The sequence below is a fragment of the Chiloscyllium plagiosum genome, unplaced genomic scaffold, assembly GCF_037043375.1.
Source record: "Chiloscyllium plagiosum isolate Xiang-an unplaced genomic scaffold, Cpla_swu_hap1 HiC_scaffold_48, whole genome shotgun sequence".
NCBI lineage: Eukaryota > Metazoa > Chordata > Chondrichthyes > Orectolobiformes > Hemiscylliidae > Chiloscyllium > Chiloscyllium plagiosum.
In genome coordinates, this window is record NW_028270186.1 from 27,747,197 (window position 1) to 27,769,001 (window position 21,805).

Consider the following 21,805-nt stretch of genomic DNA (forward strand, 5'->3'; position numbering starts at 1 on the left):
AGGGAACAGGAACCGGTGTCTGGCAGCATCTCAGTGGATGTGATGGAAATGGTGGCTGATGTACGTTCTGCCGCAAAAAAGACCCTGAGCTTCCAGTTGCCTGCCACTTCAACACACGAGCCTGTTCCCTAGCCAACATCCCTGTCTCATGCTTACTGAAATGTTCCAGTGAAGCTTGATACAAACTGGCAGAACACTCCAGAACATACCAAATTGCTCCGTATTTCAATTACAGCAATTTCCCCTCCCATGTGGTCAACAATACCCTCCACCGTATCTCCTCTACTTCCCACACCTCCACCCTTGAACCCAACTCCTTCAACTGCAACAAGGATAGAATCCCCCAAGTCCTCACATTCCACCCAGGTACAACACATCATCCTCCACCATTTCCACCACCTACAATCAGACCCCATCAGAGATATATTTCCCTCCCTAGTCCTTTCAGCATTCCTCAGAGACCATTCTCTCTGACTTCCTTGTTAGATCCACGCTCCCCACCAACCCATCCTCTACTCCCAGCACCTTCGCTCGCCATTGCAAGAAGTGGAAAACCTGTGCCCACACCTTCCCCTCACCTCCATCCAAGACACCAAAGGATCCTTCCACATTCAGCAGAGATAGTTCTTACATTCAAACACCTCACCTATTGAGTCCTTTGCTCTCGATGTGGTCTCCTCTACAGTGGGGAGACAGGATGCCAACTTGTGGAATATTTCAGGGAACATTTCTGGAACACATGTACCAACCAACCCCACTGCCCTGTGGCCGACACATTCAACGGCCCCTCCCACTCCGCCAAGGACATGCAGGTTCTGGGCTGCCTCCATCGCCAAATCAAGCCACCCGAAGCTTGGAGGAATAACACCTCATCGTCCGCCTTGGGACCCTTCAACCACACAGCATCAATGTTTCCTCATCTCCCCTCACCCCACCTTATCCTAGCTCCAACCCTCCAACTCGGCACTGGCCTCTTAAACTGACCCACCTGTCCATCTTCCTTCCCCATTATCCACTCCACCGTCTCACCATTACCTCCCACCTGCATCTACCTATTGCCTTCCTAGATCCCTTCCCCCCCAGCCCTACACACCCCCTCCTATTTATCTCTCAGCACTCTTTCCCACACCGCACATTCCTGATGAAGGGCATATACCTAAAACGGCAATTCTCCAGCTACTTGGATGCTGCCTGACCTGCTGTGCGTTTCCAGTGCCACATGTTAACGAAGCTGGAAGAACAAAACCTCATCACCCACTCGGGGACCCTTCAGCCCTTTGGCCTCAATATCAAATTCAATAATTTTAGATCCTGAACTCTCCCACGTCCTAGCATCCTAGCCCCCTACACCCCACACACCAGGCCTTGTTATTACATAGCCTGCTATTACACACTATCTGTGATTAGCCACTAACAGTCCCCATGAACAGCTATTCACTCTCCCCCAGCCAGATCGATATACACTCCTTTGTCCAATTTCTCCTATCTCTCTCTTTGCACTCTATTCCCAATCATTTACTCTTTTACCTATACCTTCTGCATGTAAACCAACATTTTTCCCTCAGTCACATCAGTTCTGAGGAAGGTTCATAGGTTCAGAAATGTTAACTCTGACTTGTCTTCACAGATGCTGCCAGACCTGCTGAGCTTTTCCAGCACTTTCTGGTTGTTGTTTATCATTTCCATCATCCACAATTTTTTCTGGTTTTTATTTAGCGGGAGCTTGTAATTCATGTCAAGCAGCCTACACCGTGTGTTTATAAACCGCCCCAGTACCCACAAACTCCATTTTTCTCCCAGTCTATGCCACTCCCTTCACACTCACTGAGTCCCCCCTCACAGTGACACTGCGCCTGCACAGCTCATGGTCACGTGCTGGCCTGCTGGCCACACCCCTCATTCACTTCTATTGGCTGGAGGATCACGCCAACTCTCCTATTGGTCTGCAGCTGCTGTCAATCACCTGGGCCCCATTGTGTCATGTTGGTGGGATCCTCCCATAAGTGTTGGAGGCTGAAGGGTGACCTCATTGAGTTTTATAAAATCATGAGGGGCATGAATGGGATAAATAGACAGGTCCAGAACGAGAGGTTTAAGTTGACAGGGAAAATATTTAAAAGGGACCTAAGGGCCTTCTGTCAATCAGAGGTTGCGACATGCATTGAATTTTCGGTCAGGACACGTGGTGGAGCCTGGTACAATTACCCCATCTGAATGGGTATATGAATAGAAAGGATATAGAGGGATATATGCCAAGTGCTGGCAAATAGGACTTGATTAGGTTAAGACATCTGGTCAGCATGGACGAGTTTGACCGAAGGGTCTGTTTCTGTGCAGTACATCTCTATGGCTCGATGGCTCTGCGGAGGGAGGAGCTTCATCATTCACAGCGAATGGGGCATTATCACAGAGCATAGGGGCTGGGGGCTAGTCAGCCCATTGGGGCTGTACTCTCTCCCTCTGCAGATGCTGCAAATCTGTCCCAACTCCCCTCCCAACTGTCCATAGCCTTCCAAATCTTTCCTTAAAAAGTTGAATTCCACATTTGTTTTGACACTAACTGTTGAATCTGCATTCAGCTCTTGTTCAAACTGTTCCAGATGCTCAGAACTGACTCAGTAAAATAATCTTCTCATTTTTACCTTGCATTATTTGCCAGTTACATGAATGCAGTTACTAAAAATTGTGACAAACTTTCTACTTTCCCTCTCTGTCAACTAAATATCCTGGAGACAAATCTGCTCCTGGTCGAAATCACAACAGGGGGAGGTTGAATAGGCTGGGGCTGTTTTCCCTGGCGTGTCGGAGACTGAGGAGTGACCTCACAGAGAAACATAAAATCATGAACGGCATGGACAGCATAAATAAGATAAATAGACAAAGTCTCCTCCCTGGAGTTGGGGCTTCCAGAACTAGAGGGCATAGGTTTAGGGTGGAGGGGAAAGATATAAAAGAGACCTGAGGGGCAACGTTTACACACAGAGGGTGGTACGTGTGTGGAATGAGTGGCCAGAGGAAGTGGTGGAGGCGAGTACAATTGAAACATTCATAGGTATATGAATAGGAAAGATTTGGGGGGATATGGGCCAGGTGCTGGCAGGTGGGACTAGATTGGGCTGGAATATCTGGTTGGCATGGATGGGTTGGACCGAATGGTCTGTTTCTGTGCTGTATGTCTCTGTGATGAATTTTATCCAAATAGCTAGTTCTCCTCGTATTCTATGATGTTGAACTTGCTAACCAGTCTGTTGTTATGTAGAACATTGTGTCTTCCTGAAGTCCGAGTTAACGATGTCCATGCACAAAGCCATGCTGATTCTCCCCAATTATTTGCCTTTCCAATTACATGCAAATCCTGTCCCTTAGAATCCCTTCCAACAACTTGCCTGCCACTGACTACAGGCTCACCGGTCTATAGTTCCCTGGCTTTTCCTTACCACCTTTCTCAAATAATGGCACACATCTTCCAGCACCTCACCTGTGGTTATTGATGACACAAATATCTCAGGGAGGGGCCCAACAATCACTTCCCTAGCTTCCCACAAATTTCTGGGATACATCTGATCAGGTCCCAGGGATTTATCCACCTTTATCCATTTTAAGACATTCAGGGTATCCTCCTCTGTAACATGGACACTTGCCAAGTTATCACTATTTATTTGTGCAAATTCTCTAGCTTCCACATCGTTTTTCAGTAAAAACCAATGTGTAATATTCATATAGAATCTTTCCAAACTCCTGGGGTTCCATAGTCAGTCTTGTTGGTCTTTGAGGGTCCCTATTCTCTGCCTGGTCACTCTTTGTCCTTAGTGTATTTCTAGAATCTATTTGGATTCTCCTTAAATCTATTTCCCAAAGCCATCGCTTGTCCCCTTTTTGCCCTCCTGGTTTCCCTCAAGTATTCTCCTACTGTCTCTATACTCCTCCAGGGATCCACTCAAACCCAGCTGTCTGTACCTGCCATATCCCTCCTTCATTTTCTTGACCAGAGCCTCAATTTCTCTCGACAGGCAGCATTCTCTACGCCTCCCAGCCTTGGCCTTAACAGGAATATACTGTCTGTGTACTCTCATTGTCTCATTTTTACAGGTCTATGGAGGCAATGGCAGATGTGGACAGAGAATCAATCATTCTCAGTAAAGAGAAAGTGTTGGGAAAGGTAACAGCCTAAAGGTAAAAGGGGCGCCTGGCCGTGATGGAATGCATCCCAGGGGCAAAAAGAGATGGCCGGGAAAATAGCAAATATGTTCATGATAATTCGCGAAAATTTGCTGGACTCTGGGACGTATCTGACAGATTGGAAAGCTGCAAATGTGATGCCACTATTTAAAAAAAAAACACCCATGAGTTTAACTTCTGTAGTGGGGAAAATGCTTGAACCTCTCAAGGAAGTAGTAGCGAGTTATCTGGGCAGAAACTATCCCATTGAGCAGACACAGCATGGATTCATGAAAGGCAGCTCATGTTTAACGCATTTACTTGAACTATTTGAGGACATCACAAATGCGTTGGACAAGGGGGACCCAGTGGATGTGGTGTATCTGAATTTCCAGAAAGTAATCGACAAGTTGCCACATGAAAGGCTGTATAAGATAAAGGCTGCACGGCGTTATGGGTAATGTATTAGCATGGATACAGGATGGGTTAACCAACAAAAAGTAAAGAATGGGGATAAATGGGTGTTTGGATTTGTGTTGGCACTACAACTGTTTACAATTTACACAAATGTTTTGGAGTTGAGGACCAAGTGTACGGTGTCAGAGTTCACATTTGATACAAAGATGAGGTAGAGCAATGTGTGCAGAGGCCACCGTACGTCTGCACAGGGATACAGATAGGTTACGCGAGTGGGTAAGGATCTGGCAGATGGAGGACAATGTTGGGAAATGTGGGGTCATCCATTTTGGTCGAACTAACAGCAAACTGGATGATGAAATGGTGAAAACTTGCAGCATGCTGCTGTGCAGAGGGAGCTGGGTGTCCTTGTGCATGAATCACAGGAAGTTGGTTTGCAGGTGCAGCAGGTAATTAAGGCAGTGAACGGAATATTGAGCTTCCTTGCTAGAGGGATGGTTATGCTGCAGCTGTACAGGCCACACCTGGATTACTGTGTACAGGTTTGGTCTCCTTACTTCAGCAAGGATGTACTAGCACTGGATGGGGTGCAGAGGAGGGTCACTAGTTTGGGCCTGGAGTTGAGAGGGTTGGTGTATGTGGAGAGATTGAGAAAACTGATTCTATACTCATTGTAATTTAGAAGAATGGGAGGTTGGATGGGGAAAAAAAACAAAATTATGAAGGGAGTAAGTAAGATAGAAGCAGGGAGTTTATTTTCACCAGGGATGGGTGAAACTAGAGAACACAGCGTCAAAATAAGGTGGAGCAGATTTAGGACTGAGTTCAGGAGTAACTTCTTCAGTTAAAGGGTTGTGAATCTGTGGAATTCCCTGCTGAGTGAAGCAGTTGAGCTATCAATTTTATTTGCCTTTAAGGCAAAAGGTATATTTGTGAACAAGAAAGGAATTAAGGGTTATGGTGAGAGCAGGAATGTGGAGCTGAGGCCATGAAAAGATCAGCCCTGATCTTATTGAATGGCAGAGCAGGTTTGAGGGGTCAGATGAAGGTTTTTGCCTTGTGCCATCAAAATTGACCCTTGAAAAGTTAAGTTTCTAAATTGGACAATCTGGTCTATTATTTTCTGTAACTATTTTAAAACTAATAGAATTATCAGAGAATCCCAGAATCCCAACAGTGTGGAATGAGACCATTCGGCCCATCACATCGATACTGACGCTCAGAGTCTCCTAACCTCCCCCTGTAACGTTGCATTTTCCAGGGCCACCCAACCTACACATCCCTGAGCACTCCGGGCAATTCAGCCTGGATAATCCAATCAACCCTGCACATCTTTGGACTGTGGGAGGAAACCAGAGAACCCGGATGAAATCCACGCAGACAACCCCAATAAGGTGATCATCTCTTTCTTATTTCCCAGTTCCACCCAAATAACTTCACTGGGTGGACTCCCATGAATATCCTCCCTAAGCACAAACATAATGCTATCCCTAATCAAAAACACTACTCCCCCTCCTCTCTTGGCCCCGTTTCTATTCTTCCTATAGCATCTATACTCTGAAACATTAAGCTGCCAGTCCTATCCATCCCTGAGCCACGTTTCTGTAATACCCATGATATCCCAGTGCCATGTTCAAAACCATACCCTAAGCCCATCTGCCTTCCCTGTCAGGCCTCTTGCATTGAAATAAATGCAGTGTAACTGCTCAGTCTGACCTCATTCTCTGCTTTGCCCTTGCCTGCCTTGACTATTTGACCTCAGAACTGTACCAGCCTCAGACATACCTCTTTTCTCACTATCTATTTGCAATCACACCCACTCCCTCACTGGTTTAATGCCTCCTGAGTAGCATTAACAAATCTCCCTGCCCAGATATTAGACACCTTCCAAATCAGGTACAATCCATCCTTCTTATGCAGGTCAACTCTACTCCAGAGGAGATCACAATGATGCAAAAATGTGAATCATTTTCCCCTGCACCAGCTCCTTCCAGCACCTCCTCCTCCTCTGTAATATGGACATTTTTCAAGATATCACCATTTATTTCACCACATTCTATATCTCCCATGTACTTCTTCACAGTAAACACTGATGCAAAGTACTTGTTTCCCTATCTCGCCCATCGCCTGAAGCCCCACACAAAGACTGCCTTGCTGATCTCTATTTTCTCCTAGTTAGCCTTTTGTTCTTAATGTATTTACAAAAGCCCTTTGGATTATCCTTAACCCTATTCGCCAAAGCTATCTCACGTCCCCTTTTTGCCTCCTGATTTCCCTCTTAATTATACTCTTACTGCCTTTATACTTGAAAATGTTTTGGATTGGAATAAATGCAAAATATTACATCTTGATAAAACAAACCAGGGTAGGACTGACACTCAATAAAAGTAGGACCTTGAGTAGTGATATGGGAACAAAGAGACAGAGGGCTTCACGTCTTTGACGTTTGTGTCACATGTAGACAGGGTGGTTAAGAAGGTGCTTAGCACACTTACCGTCATTGTTCAGACCTTTGAATACAGGAGTTGGGACGTTATGTTGAGGATGTACAGGATGTTGGAGAGGCCTTTTCTGGAATACTCTGTCCAGTTCTGGTTGTGCTGTTATAGGAAGGATATTATTAAATTGGAGCAGGTTCAGAAGAGATTTACCAGCATGTTGCCATGAATGGAGGGATTGTGTTCTAAGGAGAGGCTGGATAGGCTGGGAATGTTTTCCACTGCAGTGCATGAGGTTGAGGGGTGACCTTATTAGAGGTTTATAAAATCAGAAAAAGAGTGCAGATAAGGTGAATAGCCGGGGGAGAGGGGGATTCAAAACTTGGGTGCATTCATTTTGAGAAGAAATGAGAAAGGTTTGAGAAAAGACATAAGGGTTTTAAAAAAAAACATACGTGTGGCATGAATTTCCAGAGGAATGAATACAATTACAATATTTAAAATACATTCAGATAAGTACATAAATAGGAAATATTTGGATGGATGTGGACCAAGCGGAGGCACGTACACTTAGTTCAGTTTGGAATTATGGTTGGCATGGACTGGTTGCACCACAGGGCCTGTTTCCTTGCTGTATAACATTATGACTCTAATCCTCACTAACTCTAAATTCCTCCATCCTCAACTCTCCTGATCACTGTCACCTCATCCAGCCTCACAACTCTTCCTTATTTATATAATTCCTCACCAGCCACAGAACGCTCCCTATCTCATGTCCTCCAGTTTCTCAAATCTCTGCGATATGTGCCTTTCTTTAGTTCCAGCCTTGAGGATGCCCTCATTCACTCCGATTGGTTGGAAGACAAACTGGTACGACCTGGTCCTCTAGTACTGCCCTCTGCCCCCTATTGGCCTGCGCTGACATCAATCACACGAGACCCATTGTGAGGTGAGTGGTGGGATCCTCCCTCTCTCTGCCCTGGAATGAGCTTCATCATTCACAGTGAATGGGGCAGTATCTCAGAGCACAGGGGCTGGGGGCTATTCAGCCCATTGGGACTGTACTCTCTCCCTCTGGAGATGCTGCACATCTGTCCCAATTCCCTTCCCATTTGCCCATAGCCCCCCAAATCTTCCCCTAAAAAGTAAAATTCCAAATCTGTTTATGAATAACTGCTGAGTCTGTGTCCAGCTGCCAATCAGACAGTTCCAGATGCTCAGACTTTACTGAATAAAATAATGTTCACATGTTCACATATTATTTGCCAATTACCTGAAAATAGTTACTAAAATTGTGGCATTGTTCACAATTCCCTTCTCTCTGCAAATTAAATATCCAAGACACAAATTTGCAACTGGTCAAACTCACTGCTTAACCGTCTCAGCTCCAAGGATAATTATCTGTGCTTCTGCTAGCTCTCCACAAAAGAGGAACACATCTTATTTTCATTTATTCGTGTCATAGAGATGTACAGCACAGAATCAGACCTTTGGTCCAATTTGTCCATGCCAACTAGGAATCCTAATCTAATGGAATCCTATTCCCAGCTATTGATCCGTATCCCTCGAAACCCTTCCTATTCATGTACCCAATCAGATGCCTTTCAAATGTTGTAATTGTATCAGCCTCCACTACTTCATCTGGCGGCTCATCCAATACACACACCACACACAGCTTGAAAACTTTGCTTCTCAGATCCCTTTTAAATCTTTGCTCTCTTGACTTAAGCCCATGTGATCTTGTTTTGGAACCACCTAACCTGGGGGGTAAAGACCCTGGCTGTTCACCTTATCCATGCCCCTCATGATTTTACAAATCTACATGAAGTCACCTCTCAATCTTTGACTCTCCAGGGAAATTACCACCAGCCTCTCCGTCGCCCAAATCCTCCAACCCTGGCAAAGTCTTTGTCAATCTTGTCTGAACTCTTTCAAGATTCAGAACATCCTTCCCAGAACAGGGGATTTTGAACTTAAAACAGAATTCCTGAAATGGCTTAATCAATTTCCTGTCCAGCCACAATATGATGTCCCAGCTTCTGTATTCAATGCATCGACCAATAAATATAAGCATACCAAACACCACCTTCACTAGTCCGCCTATCTGCGACTCTACTTGCAACGAACAATGAATCTGAACTCCATGGTCTCTTTGTTCAGCAACACTCCGAAGGACTTTACCATTAAGTGTATAAATCCTGCCCTGATTTGCCTTTCCAAAATGCAGCACCTCGCATTTGTCTAAATTGAACACCGTCTGCCATTCTTTGCTCCAATGGCCCATCTGATCAAGATCCTGTTGTATTCTGAACTAACCTTCTTCGCTGTCCACTACACCTCCAATTTTGGTGTCTTCTGTAAACCCACTGACTATATCTCATATTTACATCCAAGTCATTTATTTGAGGACTGAATATCCATTCCTGCAGCACACTGCTGCTCACACGCCTCCAGTCCGCAAAGCAACCCTCCATCACCACCCTCTGCCTCCTACCTTCAAGCCAATTTTGTATCCAAATGGCTAGTTCTCCCAACATTCCATGTTATCTAACCTTGCTAACCAGTCTGCTTTGTGGAACATCGTTCAGTGTCCATATAGACAACGTCCACAGTCTGCCTTCATCAATCATCTTTGTCACATCTTCAAAAAAACTCAATCAAGTTAGAAAGAGAGAATTACTCACACAAAGTCATGTTGACTATCCTTAATCTTTCCTGGTCTTACCAAATACATGTAAATCCTATCCCTCAGAATCCCTTCCAACATCTTGCCTACCACTGACTTCAGGCTGCCTGTTCTCTTGTTCCCTGGCCTTTCCTTACCACCTTTTTAAAATAACAACACCTGTCTTCCAGCACCTCACCTGTCACAAACGATGATATAAATACTTCAGGGAGGGGCACTGCTTTCCTAGCTTTCCACAAATTTCTGGGATACACCTGATCAGGACCCAGGGATTTATCCACCTTGATGCCATTTCTAACATCCAGTACCACCTCCTCTGTAACATGGACACTTTTCAAGTTATCACTGTTGTTAACTATCAAGTTCTAAAAACTCTCCAGAAAAGAGTAGCATAGTATCTCTCCCATCTCCTGTTGTTCCACAGATGGCCTTCTTGATCTTTGAGAAGTTGTATTCTTTGTCTGTTTTTTCTTTTATCCTTGATATATTTATAGAATCGCTTTGGATTCTACTTAAACCATTTCCTAGAGATATTTCATGTTCCCTTTTTGCTCATCTGATTTCCCTTGAGTATATTCCTGTAAAAACATGAACCTGTACTCCCAATTCCTCCGCCTCTGCCATATCTGCTTCCAGGAGAAGCAATTCCACTCCAGGACATCCCAGAAAGGATTCCTATTTCAAGGACTGCATTTCCCTCCCACGTGATCAAAAATTCCCTCCAATGCATATCCTCCACTTCCCGTACCTCCACCTTCCCCCCACCCCTCCAACCACAATAAGAATATAATCCACCGGTCCTCACCTGCCACCCCACGAATCTCCAGATACAGCGCATTAACCTCTGCAATTTCCGCTACCTACAGTCAGACCCCACCAACAGGGATATATTTCCCTCCCCAGCCCTTTCTATGTTCCACAGAGACCATGGGATATTTGGTGCTGATGTGCTGCCCCACTGACACCTCAGTCACTCACCCTGCCCAATGGTCTAGTGATACTATCGCTAGATGGATAATCCAGACACCCAGATAACGTTCTGGGGCCTAGAGTTTGGATCCCGTCACAGCAGACAGTGGAATGTGAATTCAATAAAAATTTGGAAGTAAGAATCTATTAAAGACCATAAATCCATTGTTGATTGTTGCAAAAAAAAAAACATGAGATTCAATAATATCCTTCAGGGAAGGAATCTGCCATCCTTACCTGGTCTGGTCTACATGTGACTCCAGACCCACAGCAACGTGGTTGAATCTTAACTGCCCTTGAGGCCCAGCCAGTGACACCCTCATCCTGTGAATGAATTAAAAAAGGTCAAGTCTTGTATACAATCATACTATTCTTACAGATAAGTGATCTGTTAGTAAATTTGCTTCTCAATTCCCGGCTGACTATTTATTCCTCAGTTCCACCTGTACAACTTGCCTGGATGTACTTCCAGGATTATCCTCCTGAAGCCCAGCCATAATGTTATCCCTTATCAAAACCACCTCACCCCCCTAGTCTGTTGACCCCTTTCTATCCTTGCTATAGCATCTATACATTGGAACATTAAGCTGCTGGTCCTAACCATTCCTAAGTCATACCTCTGTAATTGCTGTAATATCCCAATGCCATGTTCAAAACCATACCCTGAGCTCCTCTGCCCGACCTATCGGGCCTCCTGCATTGAAATAAATGCAGTGTAACTGCTCAGTCCGACCTCATTCTGTGCCTTGCCCTTGCCTGCCTTGACTGTTTGACGTCTGAACTGTACCAGCCTCAGACTTGGCTCTTTCCTCACTCTCTCTTTGAGTTTACCTCCATTCCTTCACTGGTTTAATGCCTCCTGAATAGCACTAGCAACTCTTCCCTTTCAGTGCAGGTACAATCCATCCTTCTGAGGGAGGTCAATTCTACCCCACAAGAGATTTGAATGATCCAATAATGTGAACTCTTCTATTCCTATGTCATTGATACCAATAAACAACAGCCTCCCCTCAAAATGGTTATTCTCCCCTTTAAGAATATTCTGCTCCCTCTCTGAGACATCCTTATACAAAAAATACACATTCGAATAATAAACCTTACACTCATCACATCATTATAAAGGATTACATAACACATGATGCTTTGGGGAGACCTTTTGAGAGAATGTGATGATTCAAAGGAGAATTTTTAAGCAGCAAATGGGATTGATCTGGAACGCAATATTCACAATGCGAATATCCAGGTCCTGATGTACTGAGTAATTCAGAGTTAGGCAGAACATTTACTGAGATTACCATGTGAATGTCCCCCTGTAATATCCTGTAATATAAGTTTATAAAATCTGTCACTCTCAGTTCAAGTGAGAAACTCACACCATCCCCTCCTCCTGGCGCAGGATTACTGTACATAGTTACAACAGGTCATCAGGAAGGGGAATGGAATGTTTTGTTTAGAGGGTTTTCAGTATGAGAGTTTGGAGTATATACTTGAGAGTGTGCAAGATAGGGGACTCTGCGAACCCCCATCAGGCACTCTGCTTCCCTTCCCAAGAACAAAGACACGGAGGAGTTCGTCCAAAACTATTTATTCAACTCTGCAGAACCGGGTGTTACCTCAATGGCTTCCCACGAGGCACACACAGAGATTGTAATCCCCGCACGTTATATACATGTAGGAGTGGGCTGGGCCTTCTACTGTCTCAGCCAATGAGTGTTAAAGTTCCCCACTGTCCTCCTGATGTATGAGATTATTTGGTTATTCACCCAACCAATCAGTGTTCGAGTTCCCCGCTTCTCCCTTATATGGATGATGACGTACAGCCGTGGTTGTGGGCGTTCCCTCAGCCACGAGGAAAGCTGTTTCCATTGTTCCATTCATGAAAATCTGGGGGAGTGTCTGCTCGTGCTTACTACAAGGTAGAGAAGACTAAAATGGTGGCTTTGTACTTACTATGTGCTTACTACAACAGTTAATGATTTAAAAATTACACCACCCCCTACAAATCCCCCGTGTCTTTTCTTACGGTTTGTAATTTTTAAACTGGGAGTTTCTTCTCCAGGGCGTCCAATAGCTCCCGAGCTTGTTTATCAAGCTGCCCGTCTCTAATGCTACCCCCGCCCAAGAGGGATTCAGACTGTTCTATCTCGAGGTTCATCCTTTCGACCTGCCCATAAGGAACATCCCTCTTAGTAAGGGCGGTTTCGATCAGTCGCTGAGTTAACCCCCTGGCGCAGGGAATGATGCAACACCCGAGGGCAGTTAGTACCCCTGCCACCACTATACATGAGACGAGAAAGGAAACGACCACCCCCTTCCATTTACCGAACCAAGCTTCCAACCAACCCGTGAGGCAAGAATCGATGCCCGAGTTTTCGGCGAGTTCATCCGCCAATGTGGTGAGCCCATCCAGGGCGCGGGTGATGGACCCATCAGGGGCTGTGTTGTTGGGGATGAAAGTGCAGCACTGAGTGCCTATCATGACACAAACACCCCCCTTCTCTGCTAACATCATGTCCAGGGCCAACCTATTTTCCCACGCCATTCTGCTAGTGGTGCCTAGTTGTTCTGCTATTCCCTTCACTGCATCCCGAGTATAATTAATGAACCTCTGCTGATTGTAGTAAATATAATTAATCCAATCCACGTTCTTATTGATGGTAACCCACCAGAACAGTGACGACTCAAAACCCGCCGCTATCTGGTTCCTAGCCTTGTATTCATCAGGAACACCCCTGGGGACCCCTATGACATCTAAATATATATTATCATCAAAGAGGTCTCCAAAGCCCTCTTAGTTCTTCTACTGGAACGGGGTTGCTCTTGTTTTTCGAATGCCACGGTGAATGGGATGGCCAATTGAACGATTGCACAAGTGCCCGCCCATTTTTGGGGCAGGGTCGGTCGCAGAATCCTCCCACCACAGTACCACCAGAGGTCTGCCCTGGGTACATGAATGTGGGAGTAATTCCTGCCCCCGGTAGTTTCGTTGACCCGCCGAATTGATCCGCTGCACTTGTCAAATGTCCCCACATCATTGTCCCATTGCGGTCCCGTCCGAGAGACGCAGGCTTGGTGCGTACCCGTTACCCCTGTGAATGACGGAGGGCGGGGCGCCCCTTTAGACCTGACGGGAGGAAACTTCAAACTTAAGGGTCGACAAGTGGGGTCGTTCCAGGCCTCTCGGTCCTGGTACAGCCTTACCATGCAGTCCAAGGCTTGTGGATGTTTCTCCCATCCCAGCGGGAATGGGACCACCTGAGGGTTAGGACGGGCACCCGTGCACGCGTAGCAATCACTCTTTTTCATGCTCCTTACCGTATATTTGACCCATTCCATCCAGGCATTCGCCTCCCCGTATCCCGTTTCTATTTCAAAGGTCCTTTCCAAGTCCATCACCTCAATTATCCTAACCTTTTCCTGCCCATCGGGGTTGGATGAGGCCCCAGACCCAGCTTCAATGACCGTGATGGTTGTGCAGCACAGCTGCAACCCCTTCTGTCCTGCCTGGCCCCCAACCCTAATACCCAGGATCGTTCCATTAAGGCTCGTCCCGTTGTTCCCCAAGGTCTTTATGGTCAGATAGAGTGGATTGCACTGATTCTGCTCACAATTCCGCCCAGGGGTGATGGGATCACGACAATTGACACCATAGCCTGGACCCCGGGGGCCGGAGGCCTATTGATGCCTTCTTTGCCATGCAACTGTAATACTAACGTCTGACCCTGGAATCCCCTTTCTCTCTCTAGGTTACGCTTAGTCTGATTCAGTTCACTTTTAGTCGCACATGGCACCAACCCACATAGGTCTAAACTAAGTGTCTGTGTTGGCTTGTTGGCAGGAACGGAGATGGAGAGCCACCGACGGTCCTCTGCCTGTTTTTTTTCCAGAGGCCGAATTGGGTACCACGCACACTATGACCCAGCCGAAGGATAATGGCAAAGCAAGTTAACAATACGATTGACTGCATTTTGTTGCAACACTCGTGTCCGGCCGGAGGACACAGTCCTTTAAACTCGCCAAAGTCCAATTAGTCTGTTCTCAGGGTCTCTGTTCCTTAGATGCCTCTGTCAGAGAGGTTTGTTCGTCCTCCGTCGGTTGTGGCACCGGTCCCTTGATCCGAGTATAATGTGTCCAGCCCTTTTCGGCTGTGCGGACAGCCGTTTCGGTAGTCAAAAGTACTAGGAAGGGACCGTCCCAAGTTGGTTCGAGGGTGCGTTGCTTCCAGCTTTTAATCAGGACCCACTGACCCGGCATGATGGTGTGCACCGCGAACTCGAAGGGCGGCGTCTGTGCCAAAAGTCCCTGTTGGCGTAAACGAGATAGAGCAGACCCCAGATCCACCACATATTTTTGCACAAACATGTCCCGAGACTCGAATAAGGGAGGTTCTCCCTTCGGCCCATGGAACGGGAGGCCAAACGGCATTTCGTAAGGGGAGACGCCCAAATCCCGTCTTGGCTGGGTGCGAATTTGCAACAGGGCGAGGGGTAGGCATTTGGTCCAAGGCAGGCCGATTTCACTAGTGAGTTTGGTTAGCTGCTTTTTGATGGTTTGGTTCATTCTTTCGACCTTGCCTGAGGAAGAGGGATGCCAGGGGGTATGCAAATCCCAGTCAATCCCCACCGCTTGCACCATATTCTGGAGGACGTTCGAGGTGAAGTGACTCCCCTGGTCAGAGTCAATAGCGCGGGGTAGCCCAAATCGTGGGATGATTTGTTCGAGTAGAATTTTGCTAACCTGGGTTGCCGTTGCCGTGGCAGTGGGGAAAGCTTCCACCCATCCTGTCAGGTGATCTACTATCACTAATAGATACTTCAGGCGACCTATGGGGGGGAGCTCAGTGCAATCTACCTGGACATACTCAAACGGCCTATAGGCCGGACTCCTACCTCCTTGTCTTGCATGCTGCTGCAGCCCCCTTTTGTTAATTTTTCGGCACGTTATGCAATCTCCCGTGACCTGCTTGGCTACTGTGTACAGACCAGGGTGAGCATATCGGCGTAGGAAGGCATCGCACAGTGCCTGGGCGCCCCAGTGACCCCCTTGGTGTAGACGGGCAATAATGTCCCGCGTCAACGGTCGATTTAGTAGCTGGCGGCCATCGGGTAAGGTCCACTTCCCTTCCCTATCTTTTGTACCCCCTAGAGACGCGAGGAGAGTTTCCTCTTTGTCAGTAAACGTGGGCACTTCGGTAATTTCGGCTATCTGGGGAATCCTTACCAGGCAGTTTATTACTTCCTTCCCCATCCCGGCCAATTTTGCCTGTTCATCCGCCAATTGATTCCCCAGGGTCTCCGTTTTATTGTCTTTCTGGTGCCCTTTCACATGTACTACAGCAATCTCTTGTGGTAGCAACAAATCCTCCAAGATCATGGCTACCAGTTCCTCGTGGACCAACTCCTTTCCCCTACTATTTATCATTCCCCTTTCCTTCCAGATCTTCCCAAAGGTGTGTACTACCCCAAAGACATACTTAGAGTCAGTGTAGATTGTCCCGGCTACTCCCTTTAAATTCCTCAGAGCCCGGTGCAAGGCGTACAACTCGCACGTTTGTGCGGCCAGGCATTCGGTAGCCGTCCACTTTCCACTAATTCCCAGCCAGTCTCACTAATGACTGCATAACCGTTGTGCCTTTTCCCATCTATCACCCGAGAGGACCCGTCAATATACCACTGCCTTCCTGCATGCAAGGGGGTATCCCTCAGATCTTCCCTCACTTTACTCTGGTACTCTATTATGTCTGAACAGCAATGTTCCAGTTCCTCCTCCCCTTCCCCTTTCCAAAGGAAGTCCGCCGGGTTCTGGCAGTTCCCGACCTCTATTCGGAGGTCTTCTCGGTCTAACAATATAGCTTCATATTTTAGAATCCTCGAGTCAGTCAGCCACCTTCCGGCCTTCTGATTCAAGATAGTCCTAACCTGGTGGGGAGTAGTGACTGTCAAGGGGGCCCCGAAAGTTAACTTCCTGCTTTCCTCTACCAGCTTTGCCGTGGCTGGCACCGCTTGGACGCACTCCGGCCACCCTCGGGAGACCGGATCCAGAATTTTGGACAGGAAAGCCACGGGCTTCCTTTTTCCCCCACAATCCTGGGTCAATACTCCAAGAGCAGTCCCTTTTCTGGAGTTCACAAAGAGACGAAACATCTTACTAAAATCCTGCAAGCTTAAAACAGGTGCTGACATCAATTTTTCTTTTAGGATTCCAATTAGCTTCTTCTCCTCCTCCTCCCATTTTATTTTGTTGGGCGCCCCCTCAATAAGTTTTAGGTACAAGTCTTTAGTAAGGGGAGTGTAGTCGTCTATCCATAACCGACAATAGCCTAAAAGTCCTAGGAACTTCCGTAATTCCCTCTTGGTCATTGGGAGGCCTAGTTCGATGATTGCCCGCACCCTTTCTGGACTTATTCGTTTCTGTCCCTGGCTTATCAAGTGTCCCAGATACTTAACCTCCTTCTCGACATACTGGAGCTTCTTCTGACTCACTCTTAACCCCTTCTCAGCTAGGTAATTTAACAGGGCATTAGTCCCAAGCAGGACGTCCTCCTCAGTGGGTCCGGATAAAAGGAGATCGTCCACGTATTGTATAAGCTTAAGGGCCGGGGACAAGGTTAGTCCCTCCAATAATTGTTCCAGAATCTGCCCGAACAGAGTCGGGGACTCAGTGAATCCTTGGGGGAGCACGGTCCACCTGTACTGCTGTTTTCTGCCAGTATCAGGATCCTCCCATTCAAAAGCAAAAAGATCCCTACTGTCCTTGTCCAGGGGACACGCCCAGAAGGCATCCTTTAAGTCTGTAACACTAAACCAGCCATGGTCCGGGGGTATTCGCCCCAGAATAGTGTATGGGTTCGGTACCACAGGGTGCCGTACTTGGACAATTTTATTTACTTCCCTTAGGTCTTGGACCATCCGGTAGCTCCCGTCCGACTTCCGGACCGGCAGGATGGGGGAATTGTATCGTGACATACAGGGCTCGACCAATCCATCTTTTCTTCGGTCTTCCATAACTGTCTTCAGGCCCTGCCTCCCTTCCCAAGAGATGGCGTATTGGCGCACTCTGACGTCGGGGCTCTGGGGCTTTAATTTTACCTCCACAGGTCGAATTGCGAGCCCCCCCCGGTTCCCTTTGGCGACCCAAACCCTAGGGTCTATCTCTGTCAATCGGGACTCACTAAGGTATGACATGGTAATGGCTAATTCTTCCTCTTCTCCCACTTCTATTCGTAGTCCGAAACGGACTATTAAATCCCGTCCCAACAACCCATAGGGAAGGTGCGGGAGGTGAAGGAGTTCCACTTGGAGCTCCTCCTCCTCCAGCCGCAAGGGTTGTGGTTCAAATATTCTTGCACTGAAAACCCCACCCTTTACTCCTGAAATGTTTAATGTTTTAGCCTGGAAGCCAACCCCCCTAGGATGGAGGGGGATTGAGGATCTGCCGGAGCCTGTGTCAACTAAGAAAGTAACATCTTGTCTAAATGGGCCCACCCGTAAATTTACCAGGGGTTCTTGGTAGGCCCGTGTTCCGACCCTCCCCTGACTTCCCTAATCCATTTGTTCGCGCTCCATTTCATACATCCCTTCTCGCTCCCTTTTAAAATCGGGACAATCCCTCTTGAAGTGTCCCAGTTTCCCGCAATGGTAACATCCGGCCGCCTGAGGCCGTTCGATTCCATAAGATCCTCCTCTCCCACTTCTGTGCTTCCCGTAATAATTCTGCAACATCTTTTTCAGCCCAATCCTCCACTTTCTGTAATTTCTTCTGAATGTCAGGCCATGACTTAGTCACAAAGTGCACCTTAAGCATGCCCTTGCCTATTTCCCCATCGGGGTCTAAACCTGAATACTTTCGCATGGACTCCCGCAAACGGTCTAAAACCTCACTCGGGGATTCATCCTTTTTCTGTCCAACTTCGAATGCTTTCGCTAAATTCCGCTGTTTAGGCACGCAGGTTTTGATTCCCCTGATTATAAGGTTTCTGAGGTCTGTCATATTAGCCCGACCCCCCTCGTCATTATGATCCCACCGGGGGTCCTCTAAGGGGTACTTCTGCTCTCCACGCTGAGGGCCGTCCTGATACTCCCTATCCCAAATGGCCATTGCACTATTCCAGATCATGACAATTTCATCGTAATTAAATAGTATTCTCATCATGGCCTGCAATTCGGCCCATGTGTATATACTGGGCCCCAGAAATTGATCGAATTGTGTTCCCACACTGACGGGGTCGTCCAGTAGACGGGGTAGTTCATTACGGAGTTGTCGGATATCCCCAGAATTTAAAGGTTGTACTACGAATCCGGTCCGTTCGTTCCCAAACGGCACCTCTCGTAAAGGGTTAATCTGTTCAACATTGTTAACCCTCTCAGCACCCAATCTCTCTTCTTGATCTCTCCGCATCTCAATTCGGGCTGATCTCCTAATGCCTGGGGTGGGCTCTTCTTCCCCTCCTGTGTCCCCCCCAGCAGGCTCTCCCTCACTGAGCATGACCTGCCGGGAACCGGGATTATCCGACGCAGGAGGGAGGTCCGCGCTGGACGCCTGGCCGTGCGCGGGTTGTACATATGGGGGCGGGGCAGAAGGGGGCAAACCGTCGGTGAGGACGTCCCAAGACTTCTGGGGCTTTCTTGGGTCTGTTTGGGCAAATCAGAGGATAGAGACTCGTGGGGTCCCCGCAGTCACTCGCCAACCAGGCGGCAGCGTATTTGCTCTCTTCTGGGTCAAACAGTTGTTTTCTGTTAACATATATATTTAGGAGTTGACACACCCAGTCTTCATCAGACCCATACTCGGGCCAAACTACCGAGGGGGCGCGGATAGGTTCTTTGGTCCACATAAAACAACAATATTTTATCATAGTCTCTTTCTTTAAGTCCTTTGTCCGACTGCTTTCCGTCCATAAACTCAATTTCCGACCTAGTGGACTATCGGGGGGTATTTCTTTTCCATTTACAGTCCTCCCTGACTTGTCCTTAGTGGACCTAAAAGTCTGATTTCCCATGGTCTATCTTCAGTCCTGGTCTTAAACGCCTAAAGCATTTTCACAGATAACCGTCAAAACCACAATTTCCCATGGTCTATCTTCGGTCCTGGTCTTAAACGCTTAAAGCGTTCTCACAGATGACCGTCAAAACCACGCGGCCAACAAGGAAGAACAAAAAGAAACTCTCTCACCTTGATTCGTGCACGAAGTTGTCTGGCCTTTTTAAATGTGTGTACCCCCGCGTATAGTCACTAACCGGTCGTCCCAGCACTCGTCCGTGTGTTCCTTTTCTCGGGATCCAAAATTATTTTAATGAGCCGGGTCACTCTCTTGGCCGACGGCTGACGGACCAAGCCGATCCAGTGAGCAGTATAAATATATACCAGACGCGTCTTTTTGTGTCAGACTTGATCCACGAGCCGAAGAGAGCCCCGGCAATAATTATTGCATCCCGGAAGAGCCCCCAATTGTGCAAGATAGGGGACTCTGCGACCCCCCATCAGGCACTCTGCTTCCCTTCCCAAGAACAAAGACACGGAGGAGTTCGTCCAAAACTATTCATTCAACTCTGCAGAACCGGGTGTTACCTCAATGGCTTCCCACGAGGCACACACACAGATTGTAATCCCCGCACGTTATATACATGTAGGAGTGGGCTGGGCCTTCTACTGTCTCAGCCAATGAGTGTTAAAGTTCCCCACTGTCCTCCTGATGGATTCGATTATTTGGTTATTCACCCAGCCAATCAGTGTTCGAGTTCCCCGCTTCTCCCTTATATGGATGATGACGTACAGCCGTGGTTGTGGGCGGTCCCTCAGCCACGAGGAAAGCTGTTTCCATTGTTCCATTCATGAAAATCTGGGGGAGTGTCTGCTCGTGCTTACTACAGGGTAGAGAAGACTAAAATGGTGGCTTTGTACTTACTATGTGCTTACTACAACAGTTAATGATTTAAAAATTACACCACCCCCTACATTTCTGTCCCCCCTCTCTGTCCCCCTCTCTCTCTGTCCCCCTCTCTCTCTGTCCCCCTCTCTCTCTGTCCCCCTCTCTCTGTCCGCCTCTCTCTCTGTCCCCCTCTCTCTCTGTCCCCCTCTCTCTGTCCCCCTCTCTCTGTCCACGTCTCTCTGTCCCTCTCTCTCTCTGCCCCTCTCTCCCTGCCCCCCTCGCTCTCTGTCCCCTCTCTCTGTCCCACTCTCTCTGTTCACTCTCTCTCTCTGTCCCCTCTCTCTCTGCCCCATCTCTTTCTGTACCCCCTCTCTATCCCTCCTCTCTCTGTCCACTCCCTCTCCGTCCACCCCTCCCCCCCGTTCCCCACTCAGTCCATCCCCCTCTCTCTGTCCCCCAGTCTCTGTCCCCGGCTCACTGTCCCCCTCTCTCTGACGGACTCTCTCTCCCCAACTCTGTACCCCTCTCTCTGCCCCATCTCTCTCTGTCCCCCCTCTCTGTCCCACTCTCTCTGCCCCCTCTCTGTCACCGTCTCTCTGTCCCTGCTCACTCTGTCCCCCTCTTTCTGTCCCACTCTCTCTGTCCCACTCTCTCTGTCCCACTCTCTCTGTCCCCCCTCTCTGTCCCCCTCTCTCTGTCCCCCTCTCTCTCTGTCCCCCTCTCTCTCTGTCCCCCTCTCTCTCTGTCCCCCTCTCTCTCTGTCCCTCTCTCTCTGTCCCCCTCTTTCTGCCACCTCTCTCTGTCCCCCCTCTCTCTGTCCCCCCTCTCTCTGCCCACCTCTCTCTGCCCCCTCTCTCTGTCCCCTCTCTCTCTGTCCCCCTCTCTCTGTCCCCCCTCTCTGTCCCCCCCTCTCTGCCCCCCCTCTCTGTCCCCCCCCTCTGTCCCCTCTCTCTGTCCCACTCTCTCTGTAGCCCTCTCTCTCCCCCTCCCTCTCCCCCACTCTGTCTCCCACTCTCTGTGCCCCCGCTCTCTTTCCCCCCTCCCTATGTCCCCCTCTGTCTCCCGCTCTCTCTTTCCGCCCTCCCTCTGTCCCCCTCTTTCTGCCCCCCTGTCCCCGTCTCTCTATCCCCATGCTCTCTCTGTCCCCCTCTCTCTGTCCCCATGCTCTCTCTGTCCCCATCTCTTTCTGTCCCCCCTCTCCCTCCACTCTCTTTCCTCTCCCCCTCTGTACCGCACGACCACATCTGTCCCCCTCTCTCTGCCCCCCTC

At 48.0% G+C, this 21,805-nt stretch overlaps 1 protein-coding gene across 8 annotated transcripts in view; it reads right to left on the reverse strand.

Moving 5' to 3' along the window:
* LOC148135770 (endogenous retrovirus group 3 member 1 Env polyprotein-like) overlaps window positions 1-20,223 on the reverse strand; it is a 42,729-nt gene extending 22,506 nt beyond the window's left edge. For 4 of the 8 annotated variants that reach the window (XM_087984295.1, XM_087984298.1, XM_087984296.1 and 1 more), the window contains exons 1-4: window positions 19,840-20,223; window positions 11,897-11,988; window positions 10,906-10,992; window positions 7,071-7,175 (exon numbers count right to left, since the gene is read on the reverse strand). The gene's annotated coding sequence lies outside the window, so the exon portion shown is untranslated. Of the gene's footprint in view, window positions 1-7,070; window positions 7,176-10,905; window positions 10,993-11,896; window positions 11,989-13,983; window positions 14,267-19,839 lie in introns of those variants that run through there. The other 4 variants (XM_087984297.1, XM_087984299.1, XM_087984293.1 and 1 more) reach the window with 2 other exon arrangements.
* Between the last annotated feature and the right edge of the window lie 1,582 nt (window positions 20,224-21,805).